Source organism: Monodon monoceros, unplaced genomic scaffold (assembly GCF_005190385.1).
Source record: "Monodon monoceros isolate NGI ecotype Baffin Bay Population unplaced genomic scaffold, NGI_Narwhal_1 Super_Scaffold_22, whole genome shotgun sequence".
Lineage (NCBI taxonomy): Eukaryota > Metazoa > Chordata > Mammalia > Artiodactyla > Monodontidae > Monodon > Monodon monoceros.
In genome coordinates this window covers 25,751,519-25,778,389 of record NW_021703779.1, presented here as the reverse complement: position 1 = coordinate 25,778,389, position 26,871 = coordinate 25,751,519, and the positions used below count along the sequence as shown (strand labels likewise).

The 26,871-nt window shown below is 39.2% G+C and overlaps 1 protein-coding gene and 1 pseudogene across 1 annotated transcript in view; one reads left to right on the top strand and one right to left on the bottom strand.

The window, feature by feature from the left end:
* IL1RAPL1 (interleukin 1 receptor accessory protein like 1) overlaps nt 1–26,871 on the bottom strand; it is a 1,341,257-nt gene that overhangs the window by 562,612 nt on the left and 751,774 nt on the right. The window lies entirely within an intron of this gene.
* Nucleotides 24,885–26,871, top strand: part of LOC114906376 — a 2,652-nt pseudogene continuing 665 nt past the window's right edge.

Sequence of the window (26,871 nt, the reverse complement as noted above, 5' to 3'; positions counted from 1 at the left end):
AAATTCATACTCAGCCGTAAAAAAGAATGAAATAATGCCATTTGCAGCGACACGGATGGACCTAGAGATTGTCATACTGAGTGAAGTGAGTCAGACAGAGAAAGACAAATATATGATATCACATATGCAGAATCTAAAAAAAAATGGCACAAATGAACTTATTTACAAAACAGAAATAGAGAAAGTCTGGTCGCAGTCAGCTGTGTCTGCGCTGGACCTGAGGTGGGATCTAATACAAAAGAAGCCATCTATGGACTATTGGAGAGGGCTGTGCCTCACCAAAAGATAAAGAAACAGAAGGCTGGAGAGTCTCCACTGCTAGTTTAATGACCCAAGAAAGCAGAATTTTGAGCTGGAAGTTTTCCTAATAGGAACCATCCTTGGGGAGACCTTTAAGATGGCGAAGGAGTAAGACGCAGAGATCACCTTCCTCCCCACAAATACATCAGAAATACATCTACATGTAGAACAACTCCTAAAGAACACCTACTGAATGCTGGAAGCAGACCTCAGACCTCCCAAAAGGCAAGAAACTCCCCACGTACCTGGGTAGGGCAAAAGAAAAAAGAGACAAAAGAATAGGGATGGGACCTGCACCAGTGGGAGGGAGCCGTGAAGAAGGAAACGTTTCCACACACTAAAATCCCCTTCGCGGGCAGACACTGTGGGTGGTGGAGGGGGGAAGCTTCGGAGCCGTGGAGGAGAGCGCAGCCACAGGGGTGCGGAGGGCAAAGCGGAGAGATTCCCGCACAGAGGATCAGTGCCGACCAGCACTCACCAGCCCGAGGGGGTTTGTCTGCTCACCCGCGGGAGCGGGCAGGGGCTGGGAGCTGAGGCTCGGGCTTCGGAGGGTCGGATCCCAGGGAGAGGACTGGGGTTGGCTGCGTGCACACAGCCTGAAGGGGTTAGTGTGCCACAGCTAGCCGGGGCAGAGTCCGGCAAAAAGTCTGGAGCTGCCGAAGAGACAAGAGACTTTTTCTTCCCTCTTTGTTTCCTGGTGCGCGAGGAGAGGGGATTCAGAGCACCACTTAAAGGAGCTCCAGAGACAGGCGCGAGCCGCGGCTATCAGCGCGGACCCCAGAGACGGGCATGAGACGCTAAGGCTGCTGCTGCTGCCACCAAGAAGCCTGTGTGCGAGCACAGGTCACTCTCCACACCTCCCCTCCCACACCTCCCCTCCCGGGAGCCTGTGCAGCCCGCCACTGCCGGAGTCCCGTGATCCAGGGACAACTTCCCCGGGAGAATACACAGTGCACCTAAGGCTGCTGCAACGTCACTCATGCTGGCCTCTGCTGCCGCAGGCTCGCCCTGCATTCTGTACCAGCACCTCGTACCCCGCCCCCAGCCTGAGTGAGCCAGAGCTCCCTAATCAGCTGCTCCTTTAACCCCGTCCTGTCTGGATGGGAACACACGCCCTCAGGCGACCTACACGCAGGGGCGGGGCCAAATCCAAAGCTGAACCACAGAAACTGTGCGAACAAAGAAGAGAAAGGGAAAATCTCTCCCAGCAGCCTCAGGTGCAGCGGATTAAATCTCCACGATCAACTTGATGTACCCTGCATCTGTGGAATACCTGAATAGACAATGAATCATCCCAAATTTAGGCAGTGGACTTTGGGAGCAACTGTAGACTTGGGGTTTGCTTTCTGCATCTAATATGTTTCTGGGTTTATGTTTATCTTCGTATCATTGGTAGATTTGTTTACTGATTTGGCTGCTCTATTTTTATATATAGATATATATACTTACTTCCTTTTTCTCTTTTTGTGAGTGCGTATGTGTATGCTTCTTTGTGTGATTTTGTCTGTATAGCTTTGCTTTTACCATTTGCCCTAGGGTTCTGTCTGTCCATACTTTTTTCTTTTTTATTACTTTTTAATTTTTTAATTTTAAATATATATTTTTTAATTTTTTATTTTAATAACTTTATTTTATTTTACTCTTTTCTTTCATTCCTTTTTTTCTCCCTTTTCTTCTGAGCCATGTGCCTGACAGGGTCTTGGTGCTCCAGCCGGGTGTCAGGCCAGTGCCTCTGAGGTGGGAGAGTTGAGTTCAGGACATTGGTCCACCAGAGACGTCCTGGCTCCACATAATATCAAACAGCAAAAGCTCTCCCAGAGATCTCCATCTCAACACTAAGAACCAGCTCCACTGAACGAAGAGCAAGCGACAGTGCTGGACATCCTATGCCAAACAACTAGCAAGACAGGAACACAACCCCACCCATTAGCACAGAGGCTGCCTAAAATCATAATAAGGTCACAGACACCACAAAAAACACCACCAGATGCAATCCTACCCACCAGAAAGACAAGATCCAGCCTCATCCTCCAGAACACAGTCACTACTCCTCTTTACCAGGAAGCCTACACAACCCACTGAACCAACCTTAGGCACTGGGGGCAGACATCAAAAAAAACCGTGAACTACGAACCTGCAGCCTGTGAAAAGGAGACCCCAAACACAGTAAGTAAAGCAAAATGAGAAGACAGAGAAACCCACAGCAGATGAAGGAGCAAGGTAAAAACCCACCAGACTAAACAAATGAAGAGGAAATAGGCAGTCTACCCGAAAAAGAATTCAGAGTAATGATAGTAAATATTACCAGACTCTCAGAAATAGCATGGAGAAAATACAAGAAATGTTTAACAAGGACCTACAAGAACTAAAGACCAAACAATGATGAACAAGACAATAAATGAAATTTAAAATTCTGTAAAAGGACTGAATAGGACAGTAACTGAGGCAAAAGAATGGATAAGTGACCTGGAAGATAAAATAGTGGAAATAACTACTGCAGAATAGAATGTAGAAATAAGAATGAAAAGAATCGAGGACAGTCTCAGAGACTTCTGGGACAAAATTAAATATACCAACATTCCAATTATAGGGGTCCCAGAAGAAGAAGAGAAAAAGAAAGGGACTGAGAAAATATTTGAAGAGATTATAGTTGAAAACTTCCCTAATATGGTAAAGGAAATAGTCAATCAAGCCCAGGAAGCACAGAGAGTCCCGTACAGGATAAATCCAAGGAGAAACATGCCAAGACACATATTAATCACACTATCAAAAATTAAATACAAAGAAAAAGTATTAAAAGCAGCAAGGGAAAAGCAACAAATAACATATAAGGGAATCACCATAAAGTTAACAGCTGATCATTCAGCAGAAACTCTGCAAGCCTGAAAAGAGTGTCAGGACATGTTTAAGTGATGAAAGGGAAAAACCTACAAACAAGATTACTCTACCCAGCAAAGATCTCATTCAGATTCAATGAAAAAATTAAAACCTTTACAGACAAGCAAAAGCTAAGAGAATTCATCACCACCAAACCAGCTTTACAACAAATGCTAAAGGAACTTCTCTAGGCAGGAAACACAAGAGAAGGAAAAGACCTACAATAACAAACCCAAAACAATTAAGAAAATGGTAATAGGAACATACATATCAATAATAACTTAAATGTAAATGGATTAAATGCTCCAACCAAAAGACAGAGACTGGCTGAATGGATACAAAAACAAGACCCATATATATGCTATCTACAAGAGACCCACTTCAGACCTAGGGACACATACAGACTGAAAGTGAGGGGATCGAAAAAGATACTCCATGCAAATGGAAATTAAAAGAAAGCTGGGGTAGCAATTCTCATATCAGACAAAATAGACTTTAAAACAAAGACTATTAGAAGAGACAAAGAAGGACACTACATAATGATGGGCGGATCAATCCAAGAAGAAGATATAACAATTGTAAATATTTATGCACCCAACATAGGAGCACTTCAATACATAAGGCAAATGCTAACACCCATAAAAGGGGAAATTGACACTAACACAATCACAGTAGGGGACTTGAACAGCCCACCTTCACCAACGGACTGATCATCCAAAATGAAAATAAATAAGGAAACACAAGCTTTAAATGATACATTAAACAAGATGGACTTAACTGATATTTATAGGATATTCCATCCAAAAACAACCGAATACACTTTCTTCTCAAGTGCTCATGGAAAATTCTCCAGGATCGATCATATCTTGGGTCACAAATCAAGCCTTGGTAAATTTAAGAAAACTGATATCGTATCAAGTGTCTTTTCCGACCACAACGCTATGAGACTAGATATCAATTACAGGAAAAAACCTGTAAGAAATACAAACACATGGAGGCTAAACAACACACTACTAAATAACCAAGAGATCACTGAAGAAACCAAAAATACCTAGAAACAAATGACAATGAAAACACAACGACCCAAAACTTGTGGGATACAGCAAAAGCAGTTCTAAGAGGGAAGTTTATAGCAATACAATCCTACCTCAAGAAACAAGAAACATCTCAAATAAACAACCTAATCTTACACCTAAAGCAATTAGAGAAAGAAGAACAAAAAACCCCAAAGTTAGCAGAAGGAAAGAAATCATAAAGATCAGATCAGAAATAAATGAAAAAGAAATGAAGGAAACAGTAGCAAAGATCAATAAAACTAAAAGCTGGTTCTTTGAGAAGATAAACAAAATTGATAAACCATTAGCCAGGCTCATCAACAAAAAAAGAGAGAAGACTCAAATCAATAGAAGTAGAAATGAAAAAGGAGAAGAAACAACTGACACTGTAGAAATATAAAGGATCATGAGAGATTACTACAAGAAACTAAATGCCAGATAAATGGACAACCTGGAAGAAAGGGACAAATTCTTAGAAAAGCACAACCTTCTGAGACTGAACCAGGAAGAAATAGAAAATATAAACAGACCAATCACAAGCACTGAAATTGAGACTGTGATTAAAAATCTTCCAACAAACAAAAGCCCAGGACCAGATGGCTTCACAGGCGAATTCTATCAAACATTTAGAGAAGAGCTAACACCTATCCTTCTCAAACTCTTCCAAAATATGACAGAGGGAGGATCACTCCCAAACTCATTCTACGAGGCCACCATCACCCTGATACCAAAACCAGACAAAGATGTCACAAAGAAAGATAACTACAGGCCAATATCACTGGCGAACATAGATTCAAAAATCCTCAACAAAACACTAGCAGACAGAATCCAACAGCACATTAAAAGGATCATACACCATGATCAAGAGAGGTTTATCCCAGGAATGCAAGGATTCTTCAATATACGCAAATCAATCAATGTGACATATATACCATATTAACAAATTAAAGGATAAAAACCATGTGATCTCAATAGATGCAGAAAAAACTTTTGACAAAATTCAACACCCATTTATGATAAAAACCCTCCAGAAAGTAGGCATAGAGAGAACTTACCTCAACATAATAAAGGCCATATATGACAAACCCACAGCCAACATCGTCCTCAATGGTAAAAAACTGAAACCATTTCCTCTAAGGTGAGGGACAAGACAAGGTTGCCCACTCTCACCACTATTATTCAACATAGTTTTGGAAGTTTTAGCCACAGCAATCAGAGAAGAAAAAGAAATAAAAGGAATCCAAATCGAAAAAGAAGAAGTAAAGCTGTCACTGTTTGCAGATGACATGATACTATACATAGAGAATCCCAAAGATGCTACCAGAAAACTACTAGAGCTAATCAATGAATTTGCTAAAGTAGCAGGATACAAAATTAATGCACAGAAATCTCTTGCATTCCTATACGCTAATCATGAACAATCTGAAAGAGAAATTAAGGAAACACTCCCATTTACCATTGCAACAAAAAGAATAAAATACATAGGAATAAACCTACCTAAGGAGACAGAAGACACTGATGAAAGAAATTAAAAAATAATACAAACAGATGGAGAGATACACCATGTTCCTGGATTGAAAGAATCAATAATGTGAAAATGACTATACTACCCAAAGCAATCTACAGCTTCAACGCAATCCCTATCAAACTACCACTGGCATTTTTCACAGAACTAGAACAAAAAATTTCACAATTTGTATGGAAACACAAAAGTCCCCAAATAGCCAAAGCAATCTTGAGAAAGAAAAACGGAGCTGGAGGAATCAGGCTCCCGGACTTCAGACTATACTATAAAGCTAAAGTAATCAAGATAGTATGGTACTGGCACAAAAACAGAAATATAGATCAATGGAACGGATAGAAAGCCCAGAGATAAACCCATGCACATATGGTCACCTTATTTTTGATAAAGGATGCAAGACTATACAATGGAGAAAAGAAAGCCTCTTCAATAAGTCGTTCTGGGAAAACGGACAGCTACATGTAAAAGACTGAAATTAGAACACTCCCTAACACCGTACACATAAATAAACTCAAAATAGATTAAAGACGTATATGTAAGGCCAGACACTATAAAAGTCTTACAGGAAAACACAGGCAGAGCACTCTATAACATACATCACAGCAAGATACTTTTTGACCCACCTCCTAGAGAAACGGAAATAAAAACAAAATAAGCAAGTGGGACCTAATGAAAATTAAAGTCTTTTGCACATCAAAGGAAACCATGCACCAGACAAAAAGACAACTCTCAGATTGGGAGAATATATTTGCAAATGAAGCAACTGACAAAGGATTAATCTCCAAAATATACAAGCAGCTCATGCAGCTCAATATGAAGAAAACAAACAACCCAATCAAAAAATCAGCAGAAGATCTAAGTAGACATTTCTCCAAAAAGGACAGATAAATGCCTAAGAAGCACATGAAAAGCTTCTGAACATCACTAATTATTAGGGAAATGCAAATCAAAACTACTATGAGGTATCCCCTCACACCGGTCAGAATGGCCATCATCAGAAAATCTACAAACAACAAATGCTGGAGAGGGTGTGGAGAAAAGGGAACCCTCTTGCACTGTTGGTGGGAATGTAAATTGATACAGCCACTATGGAGAACAGAATGGAGGTTCCTTAAAAACTAAGAATAGAACTACTGTACGATCCAGCAATCCCACTACTGGGCATATACCCTGAGAAAACCATAATTCAAAAAGAGTCATGTACCACAATGTTCATTGCAGCTCTATTTACAATAGCCAGGACCTGGAAGCAACCTAAGTGTCCAGCGACAGATGAATGGGTAAAGAAGATGTGGCACATATGTACACTGGAATATTACTCAGCCATAAAAAGAGACGAAACTGAGTTATTTGTAGTGAGGTGGATGGACCTAGAGTCTGACATACAGAGTGAAGTCAGAAACAGAAAAACAAATACCGTATGCTAACACATATATATGGAATCTAGAACAACAAAAAAAAAGGTTCTCAAGAACCTAGGGGCAGGACAGGAATAAAGATGCAGACGTAGAGAATGGACTTGATGACACGGGGAGGGGGAAGGGTAAGCTGGGATGAAGTGAGAGAGTGGCATGGACATATATTGAGTACCAAATGTAAAATAGATGACTAGTGGGAAGCAGCCGCATAGCACAGGGAGATCAGTTCCGTGTCTAGTGACCACCTAGAGGGGTGGGATAGGTAGTGTGGGAAGGAGACACAAGAGGGAGGGGATATGGGGATATATGTATATGTATAGCTGATTCACTTTTTTATAAAGCAGAAACTAACACACCATTGTAAAGCAATTATACTCCAATAAAGATGTTATGAAAAAGTAAAAAACCAAAAAACAGAAATAGAGTCGTAAGTCTAGAAAACAAACTTATGGTTACCAAGGGGGAAACGGGGGTAAAGGATAAATTTGGAGATTGGGACTGGCATATACCCACTACTATATATAAAATAGATAACTAATAAGAATCTACTGTATAGTACAGGGAACTCTACTCAATACTCTGTAATGACATATATGGGAAAAGAATCTAAAAAAGAGTGGATAGGGACTTCGCTGGCGGTGCAGTGGTTAAAACTCTGTGCTTCCAATGCAGGGTGCACGGGTTTGATTCCTGGTCAGGGAACTAAGATCCTGCGCGCCACGCGCTGTGCCAAAAAGTAAAAATTAAAAAAACAAAAATAAAGAGTGGATATACGTATAACTGATGCACTTTGCTGTACAGCAGGAACTACCACAACGTTGTAAATCAACTATACTCCAATACAAATTAGTTTAAAATAAAACTGGTAAACTGAACAAAGAAGGAGAAAAATGTAACTGACATATTAGGCATAATGGAAGAATATGAGAAGCGCATTCTGCGGACCTCTGATTTACAACCAGTCAGTCAGAAGTGGAGGTAAATTTCTGGACTAGCAACTGGCATCTGAATTGTGTGTGTCGTGGGTGGGGCAGTCATGCAGAACTGAGCCCTTAACCTGTAGGATCTGATGCTAAGTCCAGGTAAACAGTGTCCGAAATGAACTGAATTGTAGGATATCCAGCAGGTTGAAGAATTGCTTGGTGTGGGAAAAACCCCACATAACTGGTATGAGAAGTGTTGAGAGTAAAGGAGAAAAACAGAGCTTTACATTACTGTTAGTTATTCAGCTTTATATTGGGTAACAAAGAAAATTTCCACAAAATTAGAATTTAGGGCTACTGATTGTAGATTTCTCTAGCTTCATATAATATGTACACTACAAGTATATCTAAAATAGTTAATAGGTGAAACCATCAACCATTAAACAGTCAGTTAGTAGCCTGAAAAATATCCTGAGAGAATGTGCTTAGGGATTTTGCTAGAATGATGAGATCTATTTCCTGCCCCCAGTCCCTCACACTCCAGAAGTGATACACAAGTAAATAGTTAAAATTCAAGGTGAGGGGCTTCCCTGGTGGCGCAGTGGTTGAGAGTCCACCTGCCGATGCAGGGGACACTGGTTCGTGCCCCGGTCCAGGAGGATCCCATATGCCGCGGAGCGGCTGGGCCCGTGAGCTATGGCCACTGAGCCTGCGCATCCGGAGCCTGTGCTCCGCAACGGGAGAGGCCACAACAGTGAGAGGCCCGCGTTCCGCAAAAAAAAAAAAAAATTCAAGGTGGTAAGTATTACAAAGGGGTATGCACCACACAGTAGTGTCAAAGAAAGAAACAAGAAGTCCTCATAAATTGTGATATCTGGGTATCTTAAAGTGTGAGTAAGAATTTAACAATTTTAAGAAAGGTTATTTCAGAGAATAGTATGCACAAAGGCTTGAAGGCATGACACAGCTTGGCATGTTTGAGTAATTGCAAATAATTTGGTGTGGCTGGGTTATAAAATAGTGATAAAGGAACAGCAGGAACTGAGACTGGAGATGCGGGCAGGAGCCAGACTGAAAGTCCTGTAAAGCCACCGTAAGGACTTTGGACTTTATGCTGGAAAATGATGACAATTGGATTTTGGAAAGATTTTTCTGACTGTAGTGAGAAAAATGGATTGGATTGGATTGCAAGGAGGACTAAGTACAGTGAGACAAATTAGAAAGCAACTGCATTCATTCAGGAAAAAAAAAAAAAGCAACTCCAACAAAGGCAATGCCCAGCGAGATAGGAAGGAGGGATCATGTTCAAAATATATTAAAGATATAGAATAATGTGACAGTGAAGGAGTGAAGGAAAGAGAGAGGCATACAAGATGATAAAGAATTTTTTCAGATGAGTATATGAAAGGTAGAGTCAATCTTTTAGCATGTAAGATACTGAAAAAGAAACAGCTTTGAGAGAAAGCAAAGTGTGTTAAATTTTAGCTTGAGCTTCACACTCAAGAGGGAAAAAAAATCCTCTTTGGGGCTGCCAGCAATATTGCTCATGCATTATTTATTAATTTAACTCCAGTACAGACTGGAGCATGCTCTTCTCAGGCTCATTTTAAGATAATTTTTTTCAGAAAAAAATAACTAAGTTATTAGCTATCTTAGGATGCATTCAAATGTGTCTTAAGAAAATATTCGAAGTTTTAGGAAAATACTGATATTTGTAGAACACATTAGAATTCTTAAAGAACAGACTTTTCTAGGAAGTAAATCAGTGAATTCTAATCTTGAACCTTCCACATTAATCTTCTAAATTCAAGAATCTTAGGTTTTCTTTCTATTCAAACTTATACTGTTGTCGATTTCCCCACACCTCCTTGTATCAAATACCAGGCCTTTTTTTCTACAGGCAGTTGGGTTAAGAGTAAGATCTCTAAAGCCCAACTGCAGAGTTTCAGATTCCAGCCCAATCACTCATTACTTTTGAAATTAGGAAAAGTTACTTGACTCCTTAGGCTTCCATTTCCTCATTTGTACAAGGAGAAAATAATACTACAGACCTCATAGGTTGCTGTGGGAATCAAGCATGTTAAAACACAGTGTCAGTCTTTTAGTGAGCATTCAGTAAGTATTAGAGCTTATCAGCAGTACTGCGTCCCTTTTTCCTACTTCCTTTATATTTCTATTTTGCAGTAGGGCTAAACAGTGTTTGTTTACAAGGCAGGTTAGATAGGCAATATCACCATGACGATGCCTTCAGTTCTGTGGTGTTTAATGACTGTAAAGCGTAAGAATCCAGGTGAGTCCTGGGATACCTGACTGCGTTGGACAAGAATGAGAAGTTTATGAAAAATACGACTCTTTACCTCAGCCACCCCCTCTTGCTCTACTATAAATGCAACTGACCCCTAATTTTCAGAAAGTGGCTCCAGATGAGCACCCTTAGATGTTATTCTCCTGTCTTTTATTCCCTAGCTTTGTGAGGTGACTGCTGATTTACTACTGTCTGGTAATGTCTGGAATTCCAGACTCCCCAGGATAGCACTACTTTCAAATTACTTTCCATGTTTTAATACTTGTTTACTGTTTCTGTTCATCAGGAGGTGATTTAAAAAGCTAAAAATAAAGCAGCATCCAATGAATGCTACAGTCCTATTTACTGAGAAGAGTTAACAGGAAGCAAGCAACCTGTGACACATTAATAAACATATGATCCCCCTGGGGGGAATTAGACACTCTCAAAGTGAAGAGTCCCATCCACCATCATTAAATTTGCAGCATGACTGCTATGGCACTGTGGCTCTCTGCAGTCGGGGAAATACAGTGGAATGGGGTAAATGGGGAAAGAATGCTCCTCCAGGATTTACAGTAAAAATCATCAGCACATATCTACTCAGCTTCTATTGTTTTAAAAGATGAGCTGCAATCTAGGCAAAAGTTAAATCATGACTGCTGGTTCCAATGTTTATAAAATGGGTAGAGAGAGACAGGATATTACAGGTATGTGGACCAAACAGTTGTTCATAATTGAGAGTCAATACTCATCTTTTCCAGTGAAGAAATGATATTAATGTGAAATTTTTTCAAAACCTAGTTTCCTCTGGCAAGGGTAACCCTGCAGGACACACCAAGTACACAAAATGTATTGTACAAACAGTTTAGAGAGAGTTACTTCTTTCAGCCTCCTGAGGTTACAGCAAAGGGACCCAAAGCCTAAAGAAGTCAATTATTTATTTTTTTTGAAGTCAATGATTTGTCTAAGTTCTACTAATTGGTGGCAGAAATGGGATTAGAACATATATCTCCTAACTTCTAATTCATTGGTCTCTTCTGTATACTACTGAAGATAAGTAGTGCTGAGCTAGCACACATAAACTATATATACATTGTTTAAAACAAAAGAAAGTTACCTACTCTTAGCCCTGATTTTATATTATTTTATATTCTAGAATAGATGCCTACTGGAGAAAGGCAGAACATGCTCTAACTTAGATTTCTTTGAAAAGTTAGGTCCTTAAGCTCCCAAACATCTAATAAAGAATAAGATGGAGCAAGAAGCAGGTATTAAAGAAATATCATGGCTTCTTCAGCTCTTTCTGCTACACACTTTCTACATATATATATACATACTTGTAAAAGAAATGGCTTCTGAAAGGACTGGCTTAGGGCCCTGTCTTATAAGGAAGAAGGAAATCTAGCCTTAAGTCCAGTGCAAATACTGGGGATTAACATATTTTGGAACATAATCAAGAAGTAAATCTATGACACAAAAAATAAAGTTAGAATATTTCTGTAAGTAGTCTCTGGAAGTCAGTACAGTGTATCGAAGTTCTCCATAGGTTCCTTAGTGGTGTGTTACTTTGAAAAAGTGAACGATTCTGAACTGGCATGCATGGGAGCTACCAGAGATTTTATAATTTATCTTTTGAAGGATGACAACATCACGCAGCTACAGATCGAGGTGTGGAAATTTGGGTAGTGCAGGCAGGGGGTAAGAAAGAAAAATATATGGGGGAAGAGAAATTTTGTATATTGCCTGATTAGTTATAGAGTAAAATAAAAGCCATGTTATGCCATACCTAAGGGTAGCACAGTTTCAATCATTCTGTAATCACACCCCCTATGCATGATAATCCATAGTATTCAGTGTTTCTCTCCACTCTAACAGAATTACCAGTAACATGATTGTTAAATATGTCCTCTAACGGCGGTGCCACTAAACACTTGACCTGTATATTATGTTAATTTCCTGGTCCCTAGGGGAAATAATAACATTTCCATAATGTTTGGAAATCTCTTCCCACTTACGAAGTGCTGAGAAAGACAGGGTTTGATCAATGTTTTTTAAGGATTAAGTTGTTTTAGGCTTCTATGTTTTACATGGTTTACTCTAACATTCACTGGTCTTTTTTCAAGTCATAATCTTTTGTACATAATTTTTTTGTGTGAAAACAAAAGCACAGAGTATTCTTGAAGTGTTACAAACGTTTGGGCACTGAAAAGCAGCACAGAGGGATGGAAGATCTGAAAGTTCAGTTACTACAGAATGGAGCAGAACTCCATTGTTTGGAAGGTGACTACTTAACCATAAATTTGACTGTACTGTTTAATCATTCGTTGTGAAAATAAAATGTTGGGAATCACAAATGTCAGGGTTAGGGCTTCCCTGGTGGCGCAGTGGTTGAGAGTCCGCCTGCCGTTGCAGGGGACACGGGTTCGTGCCCCGGTCTGGGAAGATCCCACATGCCACGGAGCAGCTGGGCCCGTGAGCCATGGCCGCTGAGCCTGCGCGTCCAGAGCCTGTGCTCCGCAACGGGAGAGGCCACAACGGTGAGAGGCCCGCATATCGCAAAAAAAAAAAAAAAGTCAGGGTTAGATTGTGGAGGGAACCTCTTACAGTTTGTTAAGCCTTAAACATACTTTGATAGTTTATTTCTAATCTTAAAGCCTTCCAATTTTTCTATCTGTAATTTTTTTCTATCAGTCCTTATGGTGATGCCTGAAGCTATGTGTGTGGCCCCTCTATCTTATCTTTCTTACACACACTATGCTTCCAGCTACTGACACTAAATGTGAAATTTGTTTGGATTAGGTTTTCTTTTCAGAAGAGCTCTGGAGGACCTATTGATTTAACTGCGTTGAAATCAGTGCTTCTGAAAAGATTAGAGTAAGAACACTGAGCAATTGATAAGACCTAAAAATGCCAATTTATTGTCTTCTTGTTTGAAATTGTTTCTTAATAATTTAACCTGTAAGTTGAACTTCATCCTCAATCTTCTGCTAACTATAAATTCAAAATAATTATCTCCCACTTTTTGACAGAAAGTGAATAATATAATTTTATCATTTTAATTTTTCTAGCCTAGTATTCCTGGAATATTAGACTTGAGGAGGCCTCAGTGTATGAAATTCGAGTCTAGTATTTCTCCACCTGAGTTATTCTTGGGCACGAGAACTTTCAAACTTCACCACTATAGACCCCAAGGTCTCCTTCTACACCTCTTCTGGAGGGAAAGAAAAAGAGAGAGAGAGATTAAACAAACAAACAAACAAACAAACATACAAACATGGCACTGAAGGAAACTGAGGCTCAGGAAGTGGTCTCAAGGTCATATAAATGACAAATATCTTCAGAGAAGCTATGGCTGACCTCCTCTATCACCATCCATCTTATCTCTGTTTATTTTCTTCATAACAATCTCAATTTGTAATTACCTGTTTTCCCTTATTTTGCTGCCTCCGCTGTTAATATGTATTCTTCTCATAAGAGGTAAAATGAGAGAGTTAGCTGTATGCTGTTTGAATTCTTAAAGGCATATATTTTTAACAAGGTAAAATTCACGCAACATAAAATTAACTGTTTGAAAGTGCACAGTGAAGTGTCATTTAGTACATCCATAATGTTGTGCAGCCATCACCTCTATCTTATTCTAAGACATTTTCATCATTCCAAAAGGAAATCCATACCCATTAGCAATTACTACCCATTTCTCCATTCCCATAGCCCCTGACAACCACCAATCTGCTTTCTGTCTTTATGGATTTGCTTACTTGGAATATTTCATATAAAAGAAATCGTACAATATGTGGACTTTTGTGTCTGGTTTCTTTCACTTAGCATAATATGTTCAAGGTTCATTCCTGCTACAGTATGTATCTGTACTTCATTCCTTTTTTTGGCTTAATAAATAGCCTATTGTATGGATATATCATATTTAGTTTCTTGGTATATAAGCTGATGAACATTTGGGTTTGTTTCCACATTTTGGCTATTAAGAATAATGCTGCTATGAACATTCACCTACAAGTATTTGTTTGAGTGTCTTCCTTCAGTACTTTTGGGTGCATACTTAGAAGTGGAAATGTTGAGTCATATGGTTATTCTATGCTTAACTTTTAAATGATTCAGGCACTGTTCAAAAAAAATCTCTTATACTCTTTCTCCCTTTCTGAACACTCCAGTTTCTTCTGACACATGGAGAATAATCCATTATAAGAATTTATTCAGTGATGGCCAATGGAGCATAAGGACTTAAGAAGCCTAATGATTTCCCTAAGTGTCTTGTACAGTGCCAGGCATATAGCAGGCACTCTCAATAAACATTTGTTAAATGAATGCATGAATGAATGAACTATTAGTTAATGGCTACAAAGTTCTGATTTACATTTATTTTTTTGCTTAATCCCTCTAAACAACCCTCACCTACATCCTACTGCACTACTTTTCCCTCCTCTCCCTGTATGCTTCTTCGACATAGCACACACTTCTTGACAGTGGATGTGGTAAGCAAATGTCTCTTCCAGGCCAGGCAAAAACTATAACACAGCTATAAAGACTTCCTGGCAATGAATAGCTACTTGCAACCACCTGATTATCTCTTCCCACCCTGCATACAACAGACCTTCTTTTCAGCGTAGTTGACCTTCTTGATTTGAAAGATATCCCACTACTGGGCATATACCCTGAGAAAACCATAATTCTAAAAGAGTCATGTACCACAATGTTCACTGAAGCTCTATTTACAATAGCCAGGACATGGAAGCAACCTAAATGTCCATCAACAGAGGAATGGATAAAGAAGATGTGGTACATATATACAATGGAATACTACTCAGCCATAAAAAGGAAAAAATTGGGTCATTTGTAGAGACGCGGATGGAGCTAGAGACTGTCATATGGAGTGAAGTAAGTCAGAAAGAGAAAAATAGATATCGTATATTAACACATATATGTGGAATCTGAAAAAATTGGTATAGACCATCTTATTTACAAAGCAGAAATAGAGACACAGACGTAGAGAACAAACATATGGATACCAAGGGGGAAAGAGGGGGTGGGATGAATTGGGAGATGGGGATTGACATACACACACTATTGATACTACGTATAAAATAGATAACTAATGAGAACCTACTTTATAGCACAGGGAACTGTACTCAATGCTCTGTGGTGACCTAACTAGGAAGGAAATCCAAGGAAGATTTACATATACATATATCTCCTCTTTGCTGTACAGTAGAAACTAACACAACATTGTAAAGCAACTATACTCCAAAAAAATTAAAAACAAAAAACCCAATACTGTATTGTATACTTGAAAGTTGCTAAGAGAGTAGATCCTAGATGTTCTCACAAGAGAAAAAAAAGAAAAGAAGTTAAATATGTGAAGTGATGGATGTGTTAACTAATCATATTGTGGTAATTATTTCACAGTCTGTCTGTATATCAAACTCTCATGTTGTACACCTTAAACTAACACAATGCTATGTGTCAACTGTATCTCAATAAACCTGGAAGAAAATAAAAAAGGTAAATAAATTTTTTAAAAAAGAAACATAAAGGAAAGATAAGGGAACAGAAGAATAAATGTGTGGGCCACATTTGTGTCAGTTGCAAATCACTTTTTTCTCTCTAAGCATCACACAGGCAGTTTTTTCTAACGTGATTATAATAGTTCTTGTACTATTAAATCTTGCTCCTAGAATGTTGTGGAAAAGTGGTGAACCAGGATCCAGACACATGGTTAATCCTGCACCCCACCTCTCATTTTACAATGAAAATTCCAGGGAAACTTCCAATAGAGTAAAAGAAAGTCTACACTGATCTTTAAAGAAGACAGAGAACTACCAGAGTTTGCTGAAATTTTCCCATGTACAAATAGATTTTTCAGAGTTATATCAATTTTCTGAAATTTAAAAACATATCAATACTTTTTCCGCTACTGTGTGTAAACCAAATCTTGACAACGTCAGCAAATAGCTGCTATAAATCAGTGATTTTTTTTCTACGAATACTTCTCTAAATATTTTTGGAATACAACAATGGCATACGTTTTATTCATTTTTACTTTGCAGGTCAGTATTTCCTGATTATAGCTTTGCTCTCCTTGACTTCAAAATAAAAATATAAGTGATAAGTAAAATTAACTGTGAAGATGGTAAATAAACTTAGTGATAATGGGCATTTATATTGTATACTTAACTACATATAGGAGACAAAAACTGAATCTATTCCATAAAATTGACCAAGGTGCATATTTCCAGACTCTGGAGACTGGTGTAATTTTGAAGACACAGTGTTTACTGAAATTCGCAGTCAGAGTTCTCATGTAGAGTGACTGCTTTGAACTTAGCATATTTAGAAAGTGGCCCAACTTCTACAGACACAAAGAAGATAGAACAGTGTATCTTTATCCGGGAAAACTATTCGTCACTCAAGAAAGGTTTGGGGGAAATGGAAACGGAAGCTAGATAGTCTCCTTGAAGAAGAGATTGCAGCCACCTTCCTGAATTTACATGTTCATAGCACCGAGTGCTCCAATTTGAAGATAACATGTGAGATCTTGCCTGCTTTTCCATCGCTTTCTAATGTCATATTTTTCAAGTCTTTCCCCTCCTTTTCTGTTGTTATGGTTTGAGGCAGTTTCATTTTATGTAAATTCAGCATACTGCCTCTTAAACTTCTCATAGCAAAGGCAAGTCATTTCACAGAAACAAAACAAAACCATTAAGCCCAGCAGGGGACACTCAACATAATACAGGAATTAATATATTAACTATCATTTATTAGAAGAGTGAATTAAATATCATTTATTGAGCATTTAAAATGCATTCATTCAGTCAATACATATTTATTGAGCAAAGACTATGTGCTTGGCCCAGCTGGGGATAAAGGAGTGAATATACAAAATATTTGGTTTTATGACACTTATATTCTACTGAGAGGAAATGGTGGGGGAAAGAACACTGCACAAAAAGCTTTATACAATACTACTTCACACCCATATGATAACTATTAAAAAAAAAAAGGAAAACACGTTTTGGCGAATATATGAAGTTGGAACCCTTGTGCATTACTGGTGGGAATGTAAAATAGTGCAGCTGCTATGGAAAAACAGTTTGGAGGTTCTTCAAAAAGTTAAAGAATTACCATATGATCCAGCAATGCCACTCCTAGTTATATACCTAAAAGAACTGAAAGCAGAGATGTATACAGATACTTGTACAACAATGTTCATAACAGCATTACTCACAATAGCCAAAAGGTGCAAACAACTCAAATGTCCACCAAAAGATGAAGGAATAAACAAAACATGGTATATACATACAATATCATTTGGACTTTAAAAGAATGAAATTCTGATACTTGTTACAACATGGAAGAAGCCTGAAAACATTATGCTAAGTGAAATAAGTCAAGACACAAAAGGACAAATATTGTATGACTCCATTTATATAATATACCTAGAATAGGAAAATTCCTAGAGATAAAATTAGAATAGCAGTTACCCTGTGCTGTGGTGGGGAGGAAGGAATGGGCAATTACTGCTTAATGGGTACAGAGTTTCTGTCTGGGATGATGAAAAATATCTAGAAATGGATAGTGGTGATGATTGAGCAACACTGTGAACGTAATTAATGCCGCTAAATTGTACAATTAAAAATAGTTAAAATGGTAAATTTTATGTTATGTATATTTTACCACAATAAAAAATTAAATTTTACATTTTATATGGGAGAATATTATGATATGTGAATTATATCTCAATAAAGCTATCATTTTTAAAAATCTTTATATGTATTATCTCATTTAATCTCCCTCTATATAATCTCATTTAACCCGCACTTTAAATACCAACTCTCCGTTGTGTCCTGTATTTCTATCTCCAGCTCTCACCTCTATCTGAACTCTAGATTTATATATCCAGTTGCCGATTTATCATACTCAATTGAAATCTAAAAAATTTCTTTAGATCTAACATGACCCACAAATAAATCTTTACTTCTAGCCTCAAATCTACTCTCACCCTAGTCTCCCCTGTCTCACTGATAAACACACCATTCACCTAGTTGCTCAAGCAAAATAGCTAGAAGCCCTTTGAAACATTAGTCTTATCCCAATGGCACTACTGTGATGCCAGTGAGGGGGTGCTCAAAAATTAAAGTAAATATTATCTCAATGCAATTTTGAATAAAATCAAATGAATACAAAATATCCATGAAAATAAAGGCTTATAATTCTTTAGTATACCACTCTATTTTATATCTATCCTATCAATTATCACTAATTGATATTTTCCTGATTTTATTTCTTTATATAGGTATATATTTTCCCTTCCATACAGTGTAAGTACCATGGGAAAGGAAGTCTTATCTGCTTGTTTACCACTTTATCCCATAAATATGTCCTCCATTTCCCAGGCTCTCCTGCCAACTGACTTCCAGGTTGGATTTTTCTGAAAGGATCTGTTGTTTCAGCTTCTGAGTTTGCTAACACCACTTCCTTCCTTTCTTCTTCCCTTCAGACATAGGGGTGGTTGCTAACCCCTGGACTGCCTATGTCCCACCATTTCAGTTCTTCTAACATATTTATAACCCATTTACCACATTAAATTCTCCCTACTGAACTGCTTATAAAGAATTTGCTTTAGCTGACTAGATCCTGGCCTATACAGTGGTTTAGGAAACAAATATCCGAGTGCTTAATCTACATTATACATAAATTCCTACAAGTCTCCCAGGAGGTTAAAAAAAAAAGAGGTAAACAAATTATATTTCTACATTTGCAAATATTACATATAACACTCTTTAAACATGGTACATTTAATAAATTAAGCTGCTTTTGCATTTTCCTATCTATGATGAAAGTCTTTTATTTCCATATCAAAAACAAAAATGGGGGGGAGAACAGAATTAAACTGTGAGTTAATTTAATTTAAAGGCAGAATTAGATGTTTTTGGGAAGAGACTTTTTTATTCTATATAATTTATGCACATTTCACAGTTGGTTTCTTTTCAATACTTTTTAGGCAATTTTAGTATCAATTCCAGTCAACTGCAATTTTTAGATTTTTCTGACTAGAAAGAAGAGCCATCAATCTGAATCACCTACAATTCACTTAAAGAACAAATGGTTTAAATAGGCCATTTTCAGAGAAAAGAAAATGGGCTAATGATTTGTATATCTTCATAAATATAAACATGGTAGAACGTGACAATTATACTACGGATTCTTGTCAACAAAGAATACAGGAATAAAATACTTTACACTCGGGTGGGCAGAATGTAATGCCATGGAGTGATATTAGAGATATAATTAAAAGTTAAAAGCAAAATATGAATGGGTCGCATCTTTATCAAAATGTGATAAAGAATACAAAAAGAAGAGGACATTTGCAAGGGCAGAAGAATGTACTAACAAGCTGTGTGATCATGGACAAATAACTTATCTTCCCTGAACTTCAGTTACCTGATCATAAAATTATAAGGATACTTAACCTCATAGAGTTGTTGTGAGAAGTAAATAACATCCTGATATAAAAACACTTCCTAATGGACAAACTGTTACATAGTATGTTTTATTGATGTTACCATTTTCTGCTATGATGGTTTAACGGCTTAGATTGTCAACCTCACTGCATCTCTTGAATCTTCACACTTATGCCTGATGTTCTTCCACATCCTCTTCATTCTTCATAATATTTTCACTACTGGTTAAATATGGAATTTATATCAAGGTCACCACTTTTTAAAAGCTTAAGCTCCTTTCCAGCAGCAACTCATAAAAGAGATAAATCCTATAGCTTTTTATATTTAATCTCCTTATCCTACTGCAAATATAGCCCTCCTCCAATTCTGTTCTCCAGATCCAACTTTTCATTTTTATAGAAAGGCTCAATATGAATAGAACACTCTTTCTGGGAGTGAAGTCTCATACATTTTGATATTAAGTTACACTTGCCTCATATTATCGCCAGGAAGAGCTGCCATTGATGTGAAGGCCTCCCTAGATGCAGCAGTAGGGAGATAAATGAATGAATGAATGAATGAATGAATAAATAAATAAATAAATAAATCACCACATCACCATGAATGAGGGCTTGTTATTAGGTCTGCTCTCTTAGTTTTAGAGGAATGAATCACCAAGGGGATTCTAGAACTGGATAGTTAAATATTTGCAGATGTCAACGTAGAACAGACATTTTGAAATTCAGTATTTTCATTAGTATGGGTCGTATGTAAAACACTTATCCCTAGTCAGAGGGGAGGTGGAATAATTACACAGGATACTTTGTAACAGTCAGCTGTCAAAATACATTTCTGCCAATACTATAAGATTATCTCTCATGTTCTTCTCACATGAAACAACTGTTACAAAGTACTGAAAATGGCTCTACTGTATACATGATTTCCAGCCACAAAATCTGCTTTTTCCTTAAAAGTCTGTTATGATAATAGCAAGCAAGAAAACAAAAGGGAGAGAGAACTCTTATGGAATAGAGGAATTCAACCATGTTATATTCAGTCTTATCAGGATGCAGGGTTTTCCCAAATTATTCTTCATACATACATGAAGAATATCATAATGATTAACTAGACATCTTTTCCTTGAGTGCTTTCTCAAAGCTACAATTTATGTAACAGCACTGTAATCATTCCCACTCTCAAAACCCTTCTGTTCACTAGTCTATTGAATACAACAGTAACTGACCACCTTGGTGACTAATTTGCAAAAGCTATTACATTGCTTCTGGCTTCTAGTTTTCTTTATTAATATGGATTTATTTGGTATCCAAATTGTACAAAGCATCGCTACATAATTTGACTTTGCATTTACTGATGTTTTTATTTACCATTTATTAAGTCTATAATGTATAAAGCACATAACATGAATAAGTTATTAATCTGAATTGTGGCTTTGGGTATGTTAGTTTCTCATTTGTCGAATAAAAGTCTACATGAGGGCTTACATCCTTTCCCAAAATTCCAAAATAATATTATTGATAATATCATTATGCACGTTATATTTCCCTGATCTATGGGTGCATTACTGACAGATTTTACACAGAGATATTCTATGTTCGTGTGTGTCCTCTATATCTACCTATGATTTACCTCTTTCCCTTCACTAATAAAAAATGTTTCAGTGGTAGTGTGAACTATTCTCCTCACTTTCTCAACACAGGCCCATCCCTTTCTCTACTATGGTCTGAATTTCTTCACTAGTATTTCTCAGAAAATGTTGCTACTAGAGTTATCAATAACCTGGCTTTCCTCCGTTATCTGGGTTGAGCACAATATGAAAATTTAATTTTATTTATGTCCATTCATCTTGAGTTTTTATCAGAGCATATTTTCCTTTTGTGCCTCGATTTATTTTTTCATTTCCCCTTAAATACCGGGATTTCCTTAGGTTTTTGTCCATTTTATTTGTTTCCTCTTGAGCACTTTTATGTTACCTATTCAGAATGAAAAATTGCTGCACCCCACTGATGGATCCAGTTGTGTGCTAATGGTGTACAAAATAACAGGGTAAATGTTGCATTTTACAAAAAATTGAAAAGTATGTAAATTGTTAATGAGTACAAGCCAGTGGTGAAAAATCCCCACCTATGAGCCCCAGCCACCCTGAAGCCAATCCTGGGGGGCAAATCCTATCACTAGGTTCTTTGTTATCCACAGGAATTGGACCAATTAACACCCTCAACAACAGCGTCTGAGAGGGCCTGTTTCCTCATACCATTAGCTAACATGGTAAGCTATGAAGTGTTTTCATCTCTGGCAATCTAATAGGTAAAGACACGGTCTTTTATTTTTGTCTTAACTTGCAATTCTATTAATTGTGAGGTTGAAGACTTTTTCATATACTTAAATAGCTTTTGTATTCCTTATTTTGTGACCTGTCATCTTGACTTTTTACTTCTCCTGGGTTAATGATCTTATTTTTATTAATTTGCAAGAGACTTCTGAGGTCAAACTCTAAGATGAGAAATACTGAGAAATGATTTGAGACCAGGTATATTAGAGCACTGGTTACTGGGAAATCAAAAGAAAGGGGTATAGAAAAAGCACAGGACCAGAGGTGTTCATCCCTTAGGAAGAGTGAGGTACCTTCAAGAGGAAACATGAACTTCTAAGACTTAGTGGTGAAGGGAAAAAAGGAACTGACTGAAGGTAAAGGGCTCTAATGAACGAAGACTGTGACAAAGAATCAGAAGAAATTAGACTTGTGAAAAAATGTAAAATTTGTTAAAAATACTACCACAACCACCAACATTAACAATAATAAAATCTATGTATCGTAATGGCAGCAAAAGAAGGTGACCTTAAAATATGAAATCAAGTAAGCCATGCAATCTCCCTACCCTACCCACTTCAAAGTGTCTTCTATTGCTGGTTCGGGGGAAAAAAGGCCAAAAAATGAGAATCGATTCAGCAGCTGAAACCACTGCAGAACACATCTGCACACATCCAACTCCACACTTGCACAAAGCAGAGGAAAAATTTAACTTGACACTCCAACGGAATTTTATACTTAAATAAGCATTGCAGAATTGGAATCATAAACTTCTTTTTTTAACTTCAAAGACAAAAGAACAAACAACATGAAGTATGAAACACAAGCTGGTCAAACTCAGGAGAAACAGAATAAATGAGGATTAAATTACAAAGTACCTATGATAGGCAGAATTGCTAAAATGGCCAGTGAAATATGGCCCACTCTAAATCTCAGAACATATGAAAACAATGAGTTACCACTCCTGTCATTATAGTACGTTATGTGGTACCATAACTTAAAATAGGGACTATTATCCTGGATTATCCACATGGGCCCTTAGAAGCATAGAATCTTCTCCAGCTGGTGACAGAAGAGGAAGTCAGAGGTGCGAGAAGCATAAACAGGATTCAACATGCAATCACTGGCTTGAGTATGTAGGAAGACACTTGCCAAAGAATGGGAGCAACTTTTTTTTTTTTTTTTTTGCAGTATGCAGGCCTCTCACTGTTGCGGTCTCTCCCGTTGCGGAGCACAGGCTCCGGACGCGCAGGCTCAGCGGCCATGGCTCACTGGCCCAGCCGCTCCGCGGCATGTGGGATCTTCCCGGACCGGGGCACGAACCCACGTCCCCTGCATTTGCAGGCGGACTCTCAACCACTGCGCCACCAGGGAAGCCCAGGAGCAACTTTTAACAGCTGAGAGTGGCCCCTGACAGACAACTGGCAAAAAAAAAAAAAAAAAAAGGAAATTTAATCCTATAACCACATCTGACTTTGACCAACTACTTGAATGAGCTTACAAGTGGATTGTTCTCCAGATCCTCCATTTAAGAAGCCTAGCCCAGGCAAATTTGATTTTGGACTTCTGAGACCCTAAACTGACACTGCTCTGTGTTCTGACTTGCAGAACTATGAGGGGAAAAACAAACAAACAAAAAAACAGGTGTTGTTTTAAGCCACCAAGTTCGTGGTAACTTGTTATAGCAGCAATACAAAGCTAATACAGTTCCGGAGCGAGAAGGGGTATACCCACAATTAACATAAGATCATAAAGGATAGAATAGAAAAGAGACACGAAAATAAAGTAATACAAAAAGCTTTAGAAATAATATGATAGAAAAGGCAGCAAGAGGGCTTCCCTGGTGGCGCAGTGGTTGAGAGCCCGCCTGCCGATGCAGGGGACACGGGTTTGTGCCCCGGTCCGGGAAGATCCCACATGCCGCGCGGAGCGGCTGTGCCCGTGAGCCATGGCCGCTGAGCCTGCGCGTCCGGAGCCTGGGCTCCGCAACGGAAGAGGCCAAAACAGTCAAGGGCCCGGCCACCAAAAAAAAAAAAAAAAAAAAAAAAAAGGCAGGAAGAGATTATCCGACATACTTATAAGTGAAATCCTTGAAGGGAAAAAAGCAAATCAAAGAAACAGAAGAAACATTTTCAGACAATAATTCAAGAAAACTTTGCTGAAATAAAAGTTCTGAATTTACATATTAAAAAAGTAATAACACTGCCTCGATTCCTAAAAAACATTTTTTGCGGTTACCTTGCACAACTGCACAGACTGGACATGGACGCCTGGCCCGGCTCTCCAGTAGGAAGTACAGGTAGGAGAACACGAAATGCAGGCCAAAGGACAGCCCACTGCACAGGCACGCACAGCACGCAGACGCACGCACAGCACGCAGGCGCACGCAGAGCACGCAGGCGCACGCAGAGCACGCAGGCGCACACAGCACGCAGGCGCACGAAAGCCCGTCGAACCCCCACGTCGACTTCTGGCTTAGTCAGGATCAAGGACGCAAGGCGAGGCCAGACCTATCTCAGAGGCTGCCGCCCCTACAGATACAGGTATTTTCAGAAACTCACAAGAATTTTGTGTAGCACTTCCTTGGAGGTGGGTTTCTTGGTGTCCGTACTGAAGTTAGGCTGGTAGTTCCACTGTGGAGTTGGGGCAGCTTGCAGAACTACACATCCATATGAAAGACGCGATTTTCACCCGCTTCGTCAATAACGCTTAACGTTTTCTCTTCTTTTAGGGCCCCTATTTTGTACCAAAATGCAACAATCTCTAGAAAGAGCTTTGGATCGTGCAGAGTATGTCATTGCAAGTGCCCAACAAAGACCTCCAAAAAGGCAATACTCATCTAATGGGGAAAAGTCTCTGTATGAAAAACTTTATGACATTTATGTTGAAGAATGTGAAAAGGAGCCTGGGGTTACGGAGGAATTAAGAAGCAATGTGAACCTGTTAGAGAAGCTTCTTAGGAGAGAGTCGTTGCCGTGTTTGGTGGTCAACCTGTACCCAGGAAAGGAGGGCTATTCGCTGATGCTCAAGGGGGAAAATGGATCATCTGCAGAGACCATTCGACTGCCCTATGAAGAAGGGGAATTGCTCGAATACTTGGATGCAGAAGAATTACCTCCTGTTTTGGTGGATTTCCTGGAAAAGTCTCAGGTTAACGTTTTTCATTGTGGGTGTGTCATAGCAGAAATACGGGACTACAGGCAGTCCAGTGACAGGGAACCTCCCCATTACCAAAGCAGGCATATTCTCTTACGTCCCACGATGCAGACTTTAGCCTGGGATGTAGAGGCCATAGCCAGCGATAATCAGAATTGGACCCAGGAGGACAAACTTTTGCTTGAGAGCCAACTGATCTTAGCTACAGCTGAACCACTGTGTCTAGACCCTTCTATATCAGTAGTCTGCACTGAGAACAGACTGCTCTATAACAAACAAAAGCTGAACACTCTTCCCATGAAAAGGAACTTCAAGAGGTACTCTACGGCCTCTCTGAATCGGCAGCAGGAGCTGTCTCGTCCCCCTCCTCCTGAGCTAAGAGCCCTGACTTCCTGCAAAAGAATAAGAGGAAGTAAAACAGGTGGGAATTATGGCTTCAAAACTTTTAAAGCAGGAAGTTGTGTAGATGTGTGGAAACAGACACCCTGTGACTTGGCTGTACCTTCTGAAGTGGACATGGAGAAATATGCTAAAGGGAAGAAATCTGTCAAATACGATGATTCACAATCAACAGTCTGGCCAACCCATGAGGTACAAGATGGTTCTGTATTTGGGTGTGAAGAGGGCAGTCAGTCCCAGACAACAAAGCTGACCTTGCAGTCGCTTAATGATCCACTTATCTCTGGAAAAAGGAGCTCCCATAAAAAAGTCAGACGTGAGAGACAGCTGTCTCCCCCGCAATCCTCCACAGATGAACATTTCTATAGTTTCGTGCCAGGGCCAAAGACTGATGTGGGGAGGGTGGTCAGTCAGTCCAAGGAATTGGTCCAAAAGAGAGCCCAGTGTCCAGTGCAGGTATCACACAGCTCCAGTGACTCAGCTGGTCTCAGGCAACCTTCTCCAGGGAAAGAACCAGAACAGCCTAAGACTGGGTCAGTTCAGTCTTCAGTGCCAGACAAGGGAGCCAAACATCCACCTCCACCCATCACACTTCCCTTGAAATCAGGAAGGAGCTCCAGTGGTGACAGTTTCACTTCACAGCAGGCAAGCAGCTCTCATAAATCTCCATCTCCTGCCCCTGCTCCTAAGCCACCAAGTCCTTCCCAGAAATTCTCTGCGGAGGTGAATCGAGTTAGCTTGCTTCCTGCCACGGCCCTGTCCACTGCGGGCTCATCACAAAGGACCCAAGTTTTGGCCATATCATCTGGCCTGAATATCATCAGAGTGGTGTACGCTGGTCAAGGATGCCAGGCCTCGGGGAGAGGCTCCAAGCCCATGCAGGACTCTACCACCAGGGCCACAGCTCCTGCAGGAATCATGTTCCATCAACTGCCCACGTGGATCAAGCCTGGCCCCCTGCCCACAGGGATCAGACCTGGCCACCTGTCTACAGGGAGCAAGCCCAGCCCCTTGCCTGGAGGAATCAAGCTTGACCACCAACCAACAGGAATCAAGCCTGGCCCCCTACCCACAGGGATCAGACCTGGCCACCTGTCTACAGGGATCAAGCCTAGCCCCCTGCCTGGAGGAATCACTCTTGGCCACCAACCAA